A 13141-nucleotide genomic window follows, 5' to 3' on the forward strand; every position below is an offset into this window, starting at 1 on the left:
AAGCCCTGAAAAGCCAGGAGATTGCGTGTCTGGTAAAGACCTACTTCCCGGTTCACAGATGGCCATTTTATCTCTGTCCTCACATGGTGGAAGGGGCAGGGGAAGTCTCTTGGGTGTCGGTTATAAGGGCACTAATCCCATTCATGAGGGTTCCACCCTCATGACCTAATGGCCTTCAAAAGCCCCAGCTCTCAATACCATCACCTTGGCCATTCGATTTTCAATTCATGAATATGGGGCGAGGGGGTACATAAACACTTAGTTCATAGCAGACGGTGATTCCTGGTTCATGTGGTCAAAATATCTCCCAAGAAGGGCTGGGGAGCTTGTTGGAGATTCTGAGAGAGTCAGGAGAGCTGCTGTGGGTAGAAGGGTGGTCCTCCAATCGGTGGTGCTGTGGAGCCACTGTAACCCCACAGAAGCCAGTCCAGGTGCCCCTTCTCTGGGACGTGTGTCCTGATATCCAGGTCTCTGCTTCGTGAATCCTTCTTTTCCATACTCAGTGCTTTGTCACTGGCACTTGACTTGACTCTTGCTTCACTATCTGTGAGCTCCTTGAGAGTAGGTGCTGCATCTTTCTTCTTTGATACTCCTTTCATTGCACACTACCTGGTACACAGTAAGCACTGAATCTTATTCCCATGGACTTGCAGGGGGGACGGAACATCCGCTTTGCTGGCTGCATTGCCCTGATCCAGACGGGTAATCTCTAAGGAGCTGTTTCCCAGTTGGCCTATGCTAGAGTGATAACAAGTGCTGAGTCCCAGAAGGAAAGAGGTAATAACAAGTCCTGAGCTTTCCCTTCAGCCCCCGTGCAGTGAGTTCCTCCTGTTCCTGGAGCCACAGGTCCTGGGATGTACTTGGGCATTGCTCCCACCTCCTCAGTCTTCCTATGTTGTTTCCCTCTGCAGCCAGACAGCTCCCTGCCTCAGGAAGCTCCCTATGGCCTCCTGGGAGGACATTCTCATCCTACAATATCTCTGGGGCCATCAGGGATACACACTTCAGTGTGGCTCAGAACGAGCAGACGAAACATAAGCTGAAGTTAACATCCACCCTTTGGTTTTCAGGATATACTGTGTTCTTGTGCTCACAGGCTCTTTTGCCTTCTCCTCCTCCACGTCGGTTTTGGGCTCAGCATAAATCCCCTTCCTTTGGGAAGCGTTTGTACCCTTATAAACATCCGCTTTGGGCCTTCCTCATTGTCGCCTTCATCACGCTATGGATTGATAACTGTTCAATTATCTTGTTCTCTACACTGTCAGTTATCTTTAGCCTTAATTAGTTTAATGAATTAATTTATTAGCTACTGGACTTTGGAGATGAAAGAAAAACTTTTCAAGGGACTACACTTTGGATGAAGGACAACAGGAAGGAGAAGGAAAATACGTCGGTAGTTGTTAGATGTGCCCCAGTGGGCGTCTCTGAGCTTGACGGTGTCGACCAGCTCTAAGCGTTCAGAGCCAGGAGGAGAGGCTGGAAAGAAGGAATGCAACAGGAAAACTCTACTCACTTGAGAATTTGTCCACGAGTCAGTCCTGAAGTCAAATGTGATCTCAGCAAAGCGCACCCCCCTTGATCATGGCCATGTATTCTTGTGTGTGCGTGCATTCGTGAATGCGTGTGTGTATGTGTTTGCTTTTCAGGCTACAGAGTGATGTCATACAGTGTTCCAACAGCCTTTTGTATTAAACATAACGGAGTTCCTCTTATTTATAAATGAGGAGTCTAGGGTTTGAAAAGGAACCCGCCCACGTCCTACAGCTGCGGCACATATCCCAGGCCTTCTCATTCCCACGGCAGCTGCTCTACTCCCTTTTCACGCTTCCAGTCTGAAAGGTCTTCAGACACCTAAGAGATAAATATTTATCTCCACATCTTTCCTCAAAGAATTCAACATGCCTTATTGTCTTGAATTTCACCATGAAGGTTTGCAATGGTATTCCATATAGTATCATATGGTATTCTTTCCCATGGAGTAAGATGACAAACACCCACCCTGAGAAAGTGTAATTAAATGGAGGACATCAAGGAAAGGTAAAGAGAAAATACTAACATGCAAACCCCATGTAGCCAAAAGCTGATATATCTGAGCCTTATCTGTGGTTCTGAGTTCTCCAGCATCAAAAGGAAAAAGGGAGATCAATTTTGTCATTTGCTCTTAGGAAAACAGTAGTTCCTGAGCCAAAGAAATATTTTGCAAGCATTTAGATCTCAGAGAAATCTTTCCAAGGGGCTTTAGCATTTATTCAACAAATATTTATTTACTAGGGCCCATGTACTGGGTACCATTCTAAGACACGAGTACAGACAGTGAACAAACATTGACCGTGTGAAGCTCAGTCTTGTGGGAGAGAGACATTCAAAATCATATTCTGTTATATATCATGAATAGGACAGTAACAGAGAAGTATATAATGATGGAAGAGAATATGAAGGGACTTGGTTTATTTGGGGAGTTCTGGAAAGTCTCTTGAGAAAGTGTTATTTCAGCTCAGAACAGAAGGTGACTAGGTTTTAACAATATGGAGCATGTGTAAGAACGGACATTCTATTCAGCAAGAACAGCCGATGCAAAGGCCCTGAGGCAGGGGAGAGCCTCAAGCATTCCTGAAATTTATGGAAAGACAGCGTGGCAGTGTGAGCCTTAGAGGGCAAGGGGGAGAAGAGCCTGAGATGAGACCTGGGAAGGGCCAGACCGCCCCCCCACCCCCCCAGAGTCTAGTTGACCTTGGTAAGGCTTGGTCTTTATCCTGGGGGAACCATTAAAATTACTGAAGGATTTTAAGGGAGAAAGTGGCTGTTGAGATTTGCATTTAAGACAATGCTCTGGCTATTACAGACAATGGCCAAGAAAACCAGCAGGGGCAAGAGTAGAAGTCTGGAGACTATGAGGTGGTTGTGGAAACATCCTGGCCCGAAATAAGGGTGGTCTGGAAATACAAGAGATGGCTAGAGTCAAGACACATCGTAGAGATAGAAACTCGACAAGCTTGTGGCAACCATCTTACATCAGGAAAAGATGGTTACTGCTCAGATATCACGGACAGTGTCCCTCAAACCTCCAATTCCCAGAAGTCAGGACCTATGAAAGAAGGGTGGAACAGAACACCAACCTTCACTGAAAATGACTGATAATGTCCTAGGAGACATTTAGAGAGAATACACGCACTCACAACCCGACTATGTGTGTGCCACATAGCCACTGCAGCTCACATCTGGGAGTTTTCAGCATGTAATTAAAATAAGCTATTTTCAGTTCTCTCGTGTGCTCTTTCTGTGGAAAGCGGGGGTTTTGGGCCCGCAGTTGCAATGGTGAGAAGCAGGCTTGACAGCTTCTGGCACAGCAAAGCCCAAGAATCATCGCAGCATTTTTCCGAGTAAATGGGTCTCCCTCTGTGGGCAGATGCTGGCACCCCTCCAGGACTCACTTCTGAGGGGCTCCGTGCCGCCCTGGGTTCGGAGAAAGAGGCCAGGCATCAGGCCCAATGTTGGTGACACAGTGGCTTCTTGCCTGCTTTTTAGTGCGTTCATCCAGTGGGCACATCTGTGCTGCCCAGAATTTGTCGGCTTGGGTGAAAAGACAATGGAGTTTTGTTGCCTGTATCCGAAACGATGACTTCATGCTACTTTTAAGGCAGAATGAGAATGAGGATGGGAGGGGGACGGGGGGAGTTAATGGAGTGAAAGGGGCACGTTACTCACAGAGTTTGAGTTTCCACTGGATAAAATCTGGAGCGCTTCCTATCTGAGAAACTGTTAAGTCCAAGGCATTAACCATGTTGGCAGGAAGGACCCTCGTTTCCTCCCATTTTACTAGCTTAAAAAAAAAAATTATGAGTCTCCAAGTTGTTGGGGTGATGTGTGTAGACTTATGTTCCTTTCCTGTGCTGAAAGCATGAGGTAGAGCAGTGGCTTTTAAAGTTTTTTGACAATGATCCATCGCAAGGCATAAATTTTATATTGTGCCTTTGAACATACATATGTACTGAAAAACATTTCAGGAAAACTAGCACTACAATGTGTAACACACAAGGGCAGTTTCTATGATATTTGATTTGTTGTTACTTTATTTGTCAAAAAAATCTGCTTGTGGCCCAGTCCTTTGATTTCCTGACCCCTCACAGGTGTGACCTGTAGTTGGGAAACGTACAGGTAGAGGAAAGAACGTGGAGTCTTGGGGGTCTCAGCTCAAGACCTAGCTCTCCAACCAACTTAAGTGCTGTGAAGGTTTTCTGAGCCGTGGTGTCTCAGTCAGCATGGGCACATTATGCTTCATTAATAACACCAACATTTCTGTGGCTTAAAACAACATATTTCACTTTCATCTACAAGAGGTTTGATCAAAACATACGGTGAATGTTTAAATAAAAAACATATATATTATAGTAAAAGACACATTGCCATGAATCCCCCTCAAAATACTCCCCCTCACTTCAAACACACTTATCCCATCGTTCTTGCCACTTTCTGAAGCAGTTCTGGAAGTCCTCTTATGTGAGTGTCTTTAGTTGTGCTGTCATGGCTGCTTCCATGTCCTGAATCATTTCGACTTTGGGGAAGAACCAGAAGTCACACAGTGCCAGATCCATGAATAAGGTGGATGAGGACACACCGCCATGTTTTTATTGGACAGCAATGCGGTACCAGAAGCGATGTGTGACATGGAGCCTTGTCATGATGGAGGATGATTTACAGCACTTTAAAGCACACCTTCTCTAAACCGTAGCTCACACCCAACTGACTGCACCCAACAAGTTGACACTTGTCACACACTGTTACTAAGGTTCGATGCACTGCTTCCTATATTGAAGATCCCTGCCTTTCTGTTGGATAGCACTCGGCAGCAGCATTCACTGTATGTTTTGATCATACCTCCTATGTTGGGGGCTCTATTCATTGTAGTGACTCGGGGACCCAGGGTGCTGGAGCCTCCCTGTCGACACACTTCCCCAATTAGTGTGAGAGCAATGCAACTCCCAGTCATGATGCTTTCTTGCTGTATGAACCTGGGACAGTCACAGCACCAGGGCTGGCTTCATGTGCGTGTGGCCTGTGCTGTCACACAGACCCCCGTGCAGAGAGCTTGTGCTTGGCTCACTGCTCCGCTGCTCCTGTCTGGAAATTCTTAATAATTACTGAAGAAGAAGCCCCATGTTTTCATTTTGCAGTAGGCCCCACAAGGTAGTCGGCTACTTTGCATAGTCTCTTTGAGCCTCCATTTCCTCATCTGTAAAATGGGGTCACAGTGCAGAACTCATAGCGCCCTTAAGGGGACTAAAAGAAGCAAGGCAAGGGGCTGCATCTGTTTAATAGAACTGTTGTTTTAAACTTGCTGACGTCATCTTCAGTCGTTACCTGTATAGAAAACCTCTGCTTAATCCAACTAGTCTCCTCACCTTGAAATGCTGTACTTCCTCATATTGCTTTCCTCTCACCCTGAGTTTTGTTCATTATTCAAGACTCCACTCTAGCGCCCCTTTGGGGCCCAAGCTGCTCTCAGCACCCCACCCCGTTAATTATGGATCTTTCCTCAGTGACCCTCTCACTTCTGTCCATCCTTGCCTTCTGACTCCCCCACCCTAGCTCAGGACCCCGCAGTTCTCGTCCGGGACATTTAACAGCCTCCTAATTAGTTATCCCTTCTCCACTTAGCCCTTCCATTTCTCCCTCCACAATGCCAGCGTCAGTTCCCCATTATTCTAAAATGTCTCTTTTATCATGTCATTTCCATATTCAGAGAATTTCAATGGCTCCTGCCATGTAAGGGCTTTAGGCTTTCGTCCGGCGTTCAGGATCTGGCTCTAAGGTCCCCCTTCTCGTCTAACTTTCCTCTGTTCCCCTCATGACCCTGTACCCTGCTCCACACAGTGCCACTGGAACAGAGCTTATTCTGTCTTTGGTTCTTTGCACATTCTTTTCCTTACACTGACGTGACCTGCCCCAACTTTCACTGGGAAGAATTCAACCCACTTTTCACTGCTCAGCTGAAATCCAGTCTCCTCCCCAAATGCCCCCTGTGCAGACCCAAGATGAAAAGACTCCCTCCTTCCTCTGAGTTCCTATAGTGTTTCTTGGAATTTGACACATATCCCGATATGTGGGGCAATTCACGCACTGTCTTGGTTGCCTTTCAGCTAGGTCCGTGTTCCAGAGAACAGGGACAACAAGATACTGGGTTGTGTCGGCCACACTTTACAGGAGGCCCCTGGAGTGAAGGGCTCCTGCAGAGATCGCCTGGGGATTCTCCTGATGCCCTTGGCTGGTTGGAATCACCCCTCTTCCGGGCCCTCTTGGCACTCTGCGCGTTCCTCCGACACTCACTGCTTTCCATTCCAGTTCTTTCCTGACACGGTGAGCTCCCTCACTAGGCGTGTCGTGTGCATTACTGCCGCGCTAACGCCTCTCACAGAACTTGGTGTCCAGTCAACACTCAGTGAATGGGTAGACAGATGGAAGAACAGACACCCAGTAGAAAGGGAAGTTGCTGGCTGCTGTGGGTGTGTGTGTGGTGGGGAGGGGCCTAAGTGTAAGCTAAGTGAGGCTGAGATAACAATTGATTACAAAATCTTACTGGCTTCAAATAACAAATATTTATTTCTTCTTCTTCACTCATATCCATTGTGGGGTGACTGTAATCCTGCTTTATTCTCTCTTTATTCTGGGCTGATGGAGACGCCCAGTCTGGAAAACACTATTCTACGGCAGAAGAAAAGGAAAGACGGCAGAGGAGTACAATGGCTCTCAGAGTGTCTGGGGAGAAATGGCTCATATCATTTCAACTCACATCTTTTTGACCAAAGCAAGTCTCGCGGACACAGGGAAGAGAATTCTCTCAGAGAGATGGTCCCAGTACAGAAGGGCATGAGTATTTTGACAAGAGCATAATGTTGTACGGTCGGGTGGTGGTGGTGGCTACTCCACATGGAGGGAACTCCAGCGGGCACCTGCTCTTGCTCTCTCTGTGCGCCCACACTCATCTGCCGGGGGTGGGGTGGGGATGGACAGGCTCATCCACTTGGCGAGTTTGGATCCAGGAACTGAGCGTGCAGAGCTTTGCACCTGCCTCTTGCTTTCTTAGTGCCCGTGAGCTACCCACAGGGAGTGTGCCTCCGACCTTGCCCTTTTAGGAAGTGAGGGAGAGGCTGCCCAGGCTCAGGGTTGCCTATAACCTGGCAGTAGGTCTGTCTAATCCTGGAGTTTCGTTCGTTCGTTCATTTGTAGAAGCCAATGCACAAGTAACAACGATGTTTTGGTCTTCCTTCAACTTATCTCTCTGTCTTACCTCTGTTGATTTTGAGCATGCGTGCAGAAGAGGGTGTAATTTTTTTGAGACCCTGGTAGAATACCAGGGTTTGTAGAAATATCAGATTCTGATACTGATGTGTTTATTCTCAGGGGCAGGATGAGAGGCTGCAATGTTGCCACTGGCAGGATTGTTTCCCTTAAAGAACTTTTCTGGGTGCAAAAGAAAGACTGATATTCTGAAACAGTCTCTAACATGCCGCTTCCTGCTCTGGGATCATCTTCTACAAAAGACACTATGTCAAATATATGGTGATAGAAGGAGAACTGACTCCGGGTGGTGAACACACAATGCAATAGACAGATGATGTATTATAGAAATGTACACTTGAAACCTATATAATTTTACTAACCATTGTCACCCCAATATATTTTTAAAAAAGATGCTATGTTCATCCTGAGCCAATGTGGTTCCTTTACAATCAGAAAATAGAGCATAGTAGAAAATGGACATGTTGGGACATCTGTAGTGAATGCTATCCTCTTTTATTCAAAGCAGTCCTTCTGGAAAAATCCTGAAACCTAACTCTTCACACGTGGTACCCAGAGGGTCCTTGTGAGGTGTTGTGTTCAAAAGCAGAGCATGTCTATTCTTACTTAATAAGGTGTTTTGCAGAGGCCCGAGCTGGGATGCCAGGTGGCAAGTAGGATAGTCATACCTGTCCCCATGGAGCATCTATTTGCATAAGTTGTGATACATGGATGGTGCTTCAGGTTATAACTGGAGGAAGTAGAAGACATTCTGATGTGGGTGGTGGGAAAGGGTGGGGAGAGAAACGAGAGCGAGGCAAAGGTGAGAGAGGAGATGTAATGATTTATTTCTGCTCACCCTGTCCCCATGAATGAACATGGGGGTGAAACCTAAAGCGGAAGGAATTATGTTTATGAAGACTGTAAGCTTCTGGGAAGAAGCAGCGCAACTTTGGGGAGAGGCACCAAATGTGGTAATTCACTCAAAGGTTTTCTCTTCTTGCTAATTCCAGAGCTCAGGGACAGCACTGGGTGGGGCTTGCAGAGTAAGGTGGTAATCAGAGGATGCCCAGGAGGGAGGCAGGGCTGCACCACGGGGACCAGCGTCTGTGGCACTGGTAAGTGTCCTCCTGAAAATTTGCTCACAGAGGATTTCAAAGAGAGACTGGATGAACTTGTTCCTGCAAATGTTTGATGTAACAGGAGAAAACAAAGAAAGCTAAGTTATTGGGAACGGATGGTGGTATTGGGAAGTAGTTAAGAATCATTATTATTTACCCATTAATGAACTAGTGACCTCATATATATTCCCAGGATGCTGGACCCTGACACACTGGGTCATACCTACATGTCCTGTGGTACAGGTTACCCTTCGGTACTGGGGTGAATGTTTTACGTATGATAGATCCCTCTGTATTAGTTTCCTGTTGCTGATGTGACAAATTAGCACAAACTTAGTGGCTTAAAAAAAGCCCCACAGAAACTCTCAAATTTATTATCTTATGATTCTGGAGCTCAGAAGTCCAAAATCAGTCTCACAGGGCTAAAATTAGTGTCAGCAGGCTGCAGTTCTTTTGAAGGCTTTAGGTGCATTTCCTTGTATTTTCCAGATTCTGGTTTATCACCTGCATTCCGTGGCTCATGGCCTTTCCTTCATCCTCAAAGCCCCCAGTGGCGCATCTTTCAATCTCTTTCACTGGACTTTGACATTCCTGATCCCTTTCGTAAGGACTCTTGTGAAAATATCTTCACGTCAAGGTCCTGAACGCAATCACACTCTCTTTTGCCATATATTCAGCCTACTGTACCCTTGGCTTTGGCTCACGAGGAGACACATTCAGTCTCTCATAAGCACATATTGTATGCCTTTTCTCTGCTAGAAACTCTCCATATTTTATTTCAATGTACCCTCACTGTGATGCTACCAGAGGTATTTATTATATCTGTTCTATAAGTGAGGAAGCTGAGGGCTGCACAACTTAAATTACTCATTTCTTTTGTAAGAGATGGAAATCGGATTTGAGTGCAAATTGGTCTGGCTTAATAACTGACTCCCTACAACTTCAAACACTCCATTTCCAGAGCTATTATTTTCTCATGATTGAAATGACTGGATGAGAAATGCCAAGAAACTGTAAGTCCATGCTTTCCAGAGGAATGCTTGAGGGGCCTTTCGGTGCTTCCTGATAGCCACTTTCTGGGTCCCTGGAGTAGGAGAGATCCCTGATTCCTTCAGCTTTCTCCTGGGACTCTGCCGAGGATACCCTGGCTTTGTGGAAAGGACACACCCAAATGCCCTGGATGAGTCAGACTCTGCCCAGAGCGAAAGTGTGAGGAGAAAAGGCTCTTGCTGCCCCAGCCTGTGAAATGGTTTCTATTACAGTATTTCTGCCAGGGTAGCAATTCCGTCCTTTGAGTCTCCTCCCCATGAGGCTCCCCACAGAGCCTCAGGCAACGGACTGAGTTAGCAGCAAACTGAACATGCACGGGGACAGCCCTGGTTTGGAGGCCCTGGAACCTGGAGGCATGTTTCAGTGTGACCGTTGGCTGGTCCTGGGGAGCCAGTCCTATCTGTGAGTCCTGGGTCTCATCTGGACTGAAAGTCTTGGGCCTTTTCTTCTCTTCTAACTTAGAGTGTCCCTGCTTAGCCCAGGCTACCACTATTCTCAGTGGAACGGACACTGTCAGAAAGCCTCCGGATACCAGGCTGTTGGAGGTAACTTTGTCATGTGCTCTGGTCTTTCTCAAATGCAAAATGGTACAGTGGCTAAGAGCCTGGATGCTGCGTTAGCATTCCAGCTCTGCCCTTACTGGCTGGGGCGCCTTGAACAAGCCTCTTTCTTCATCTGTAAAATCGGATCACGCTCATCAGAATGCCCTCCTCCTAAGGTTGCTGGGAGGACTGCACAGCCATTAGAACAGCGCCGGCAACTGTACAGGCCCATGCAAACCCATTCTTCCTGAAGCTCCAGTGCAGAAAGCATCGTTGGCTCTAGAACCAGAACCACTTGGCTTTCCTGTTAGGCTCTGCTACTCATCAGCGGTGGGACGTTAGGCCACTCCATCCGACCTGCCGAGCCTCAGGATTTTTAATCTGTACCGTGGAGATATTAATAATAGCCACTTGGTGGCAGTGGGGGTGGGGGGTGAAGATTAATAGGACGGTACATGGAAAGCTCTCAGCAGAGTGCCTGGCGTGTGGGACGGGTTTGTTGCCTTTGGATGTCATCCTCTGCTTGTGGGATGGGCTTCTCTAGCATTTCTGGGCTGCTTTGAATTTAATTCCATTTTCTAAGGTGTGAGGAAACATAATTTGATATTTTGGACAAAGTGAAGCTTTTCTATTGAGCTCACACACTTGTAAATATGTGCATTAAATTATGCAGAGCACGTGGCATAGATTTTTCCAGCACCCTTCACTTCTCAACTCATAGCCTCAGTGTCTGCAAATAATTAATGCAGAGAGGAGGTTTGCAGTTGGCCACCCAAATGCATCTTAAAAATTTTATTTAAAAAAACTGAAAGGATGAACCCAGCAAAGCTGCTATGAACTTCAAAGGATCTATTAGGGACTTGGACGCATGGTGCGAGAAGATAAATCCAAGATTTCTGGCACTGGGCCTACTAAAAAAATTGTGGAGTGACTGCTTCCGTGTGGAAAATCAGGCAAGGGACGCCAGAGGTGAGCCATGTGCCCTAGTTTTGGGCCTGCCCTGACCTTGAGAGTAGAATCAGATAACAGTAGACTTAGCTCAATCCTTGGTTCTTCCAGAGGCAACCAAAAATTCAGAAAGCTTAGGACAAGGGAGAATATATTTGACAGAACTGCCACAGGCAGACGTCAGACCGGTCTACATTGAACTTAGGCCCTTTCCACCTGGAACAGAGGTAACGATAATTATGTCAACTAATATTTACTGAGGAATTGTAATGTGCTGGATGGCACTATATTATATTTAATTTAATCTCATAACAAACTGTAAAGGAGGCATTACTGTTATACCCATTTTCCTGATAAGGAAACTGAGGTTCAGAAAGTTTACATAACTTGCTCAGATACAGATAGCTTATAAATGCAAATCCATAATTGGAATTAAAGTCTATCTGATGCCAGCCAGACTGCTTTGTGAAACTGTTAAAGGGAACAGACAACATCTAATATACATGGTCAGCCATTGATCTGCTTGAAGGCTGAGCAATGCATCAAATGATGTCTAATGTCTCCCTTTCTCTTTCTGAATTGATACGTTGTGCATCTACCTGCGTCCTTCCAAATAAGCTGCTCCACATCCCTGGTCTACCTACTGCCTCCTCTCAAAAGCACAGCATGGATTTTACCCACTTGGAAGTTACCGTCCGACTGTTTGCAAGAGAGAACATTTACTCTAAATCCTTACAAAACTCTCAGGGTACAGACAAGGCCCAGGATATGTTTTTAGACAGATAAAAATGTTTGTTGGGCTTTTATTTCCCTGGATTTGATGGAGGGAGGAACAGAAATGTTTCCAACTGAAGTTATACACTGACTGTTGCTACCAGCATGATCTCAGGCCCAAAGTTTGGGGATGTTTCCTGAGATGTGGCATTCTCCCCCACACTGCCAACACCCACCATCCATCACCATGGTCCAAACCACCCCTGTGCTTTGCCTAAAATATTGAATGACCTAACTGTTCTCCCTGCCTAGAGCCTTGTCTCCTCTAATTAATTTCATTTATTAAAAGATTTTTGTGTTATAAAATAATACAAGCATATGGAAAAGGATCGTGTAATATAAGGAATGATTATATCGCTTAGTGTTAGCAACTTTTAAAATTACATCTATGCGTCCCTAAAAGCAACACATGGTATTGTCTCACATGCATTTAAACTTAGCATAAATTGTATCATACTACACATAACCTTTGTAAGTTGCTTTTCCAAATGCAACTTTGTGTTTGGAGAATTAACCATGCTGTTGTTTCACGTAGATAAAGTTTATTCATTTTGAACTTCACTATGGGGTACCCTTGTGTGCACATCTCGTATTGGTGCACATTTAGTTTGATTTCAATTGTTCCTCATTACAACAGCACTGCAACAGGCATCGTTACACACATCTCTTTGTGCGTATTTGCATCCTTCCCCAGAGTGAATACCTACATATGGGTTTTCCAGGTCACATAATATGCCAATATTTATATTTACTAGATAATATCAATCAAATTGCTGTCCACAATTGTTGTACCAATTTTCCTTTAATGGAGAACGAAGAGTTTCTGTTTCCCTACATTCCACCAGTAATTGATACTGTCAGACATTTGACAGTATATGATGGGTTTGACAAAGTGTCTTATTTTCTAAATTTGCACTTATTAGTGAGAATACTTATCTTTGATGTAATTATTGGCTGCTGGGATTTTTGTCTCTCATGATTTGCCTGTTTATGTCTTTAATATTTTTGTCTTGCATTTTTAGTATTTATTTTATTGATTTGTAGAAATTTTTACCCTGTGATGTGTGCATATTATTTTTTTTCAGTTAAAAACTGACAAAAAACTTGCAAATAAATTCTGCAAGTATGTAGCATGTTCTTTACACTTTTTTTGTGGTGTTTCTATCATGCAGAAGACTTTTGGTTCTACTATATTCAGATTTATCAAACTTTTTATGGTTTGACCTTTTGCGTCTGGTTCAACAAATACTTGATTCTGAGGTCAGTTAGTTTTCAATCATGTTCATAGAAAACTTTTACTTTTTACATTGTGACTTTAAATCTACCTGAGATTTATTTTGCTCTAAAGCAGTGTTCTAATTTGTTTTGTTACCATATGGAAAGCCATCTGTCCTTATACCATTGATTGTATAGTCTATCCTTTCCCTGTTT

The sequence above is a fragment of the Rhinolophus sinicus genome, linkage group LG04, assembly GCF_036562045.2.
Source record: "Rhinolophus sinicus isolate RSC01 linkage group LG04, ASM3656204v1, whole genome shotgun sequence".
In the NCBI taxonomy this organism is placed as follows: Eukaryota; Metazoa; Chordata; class Mammalia; order Chiroptera; family Rhinolophidae; genus Rhinolophus; species Rhinolophus sinicus.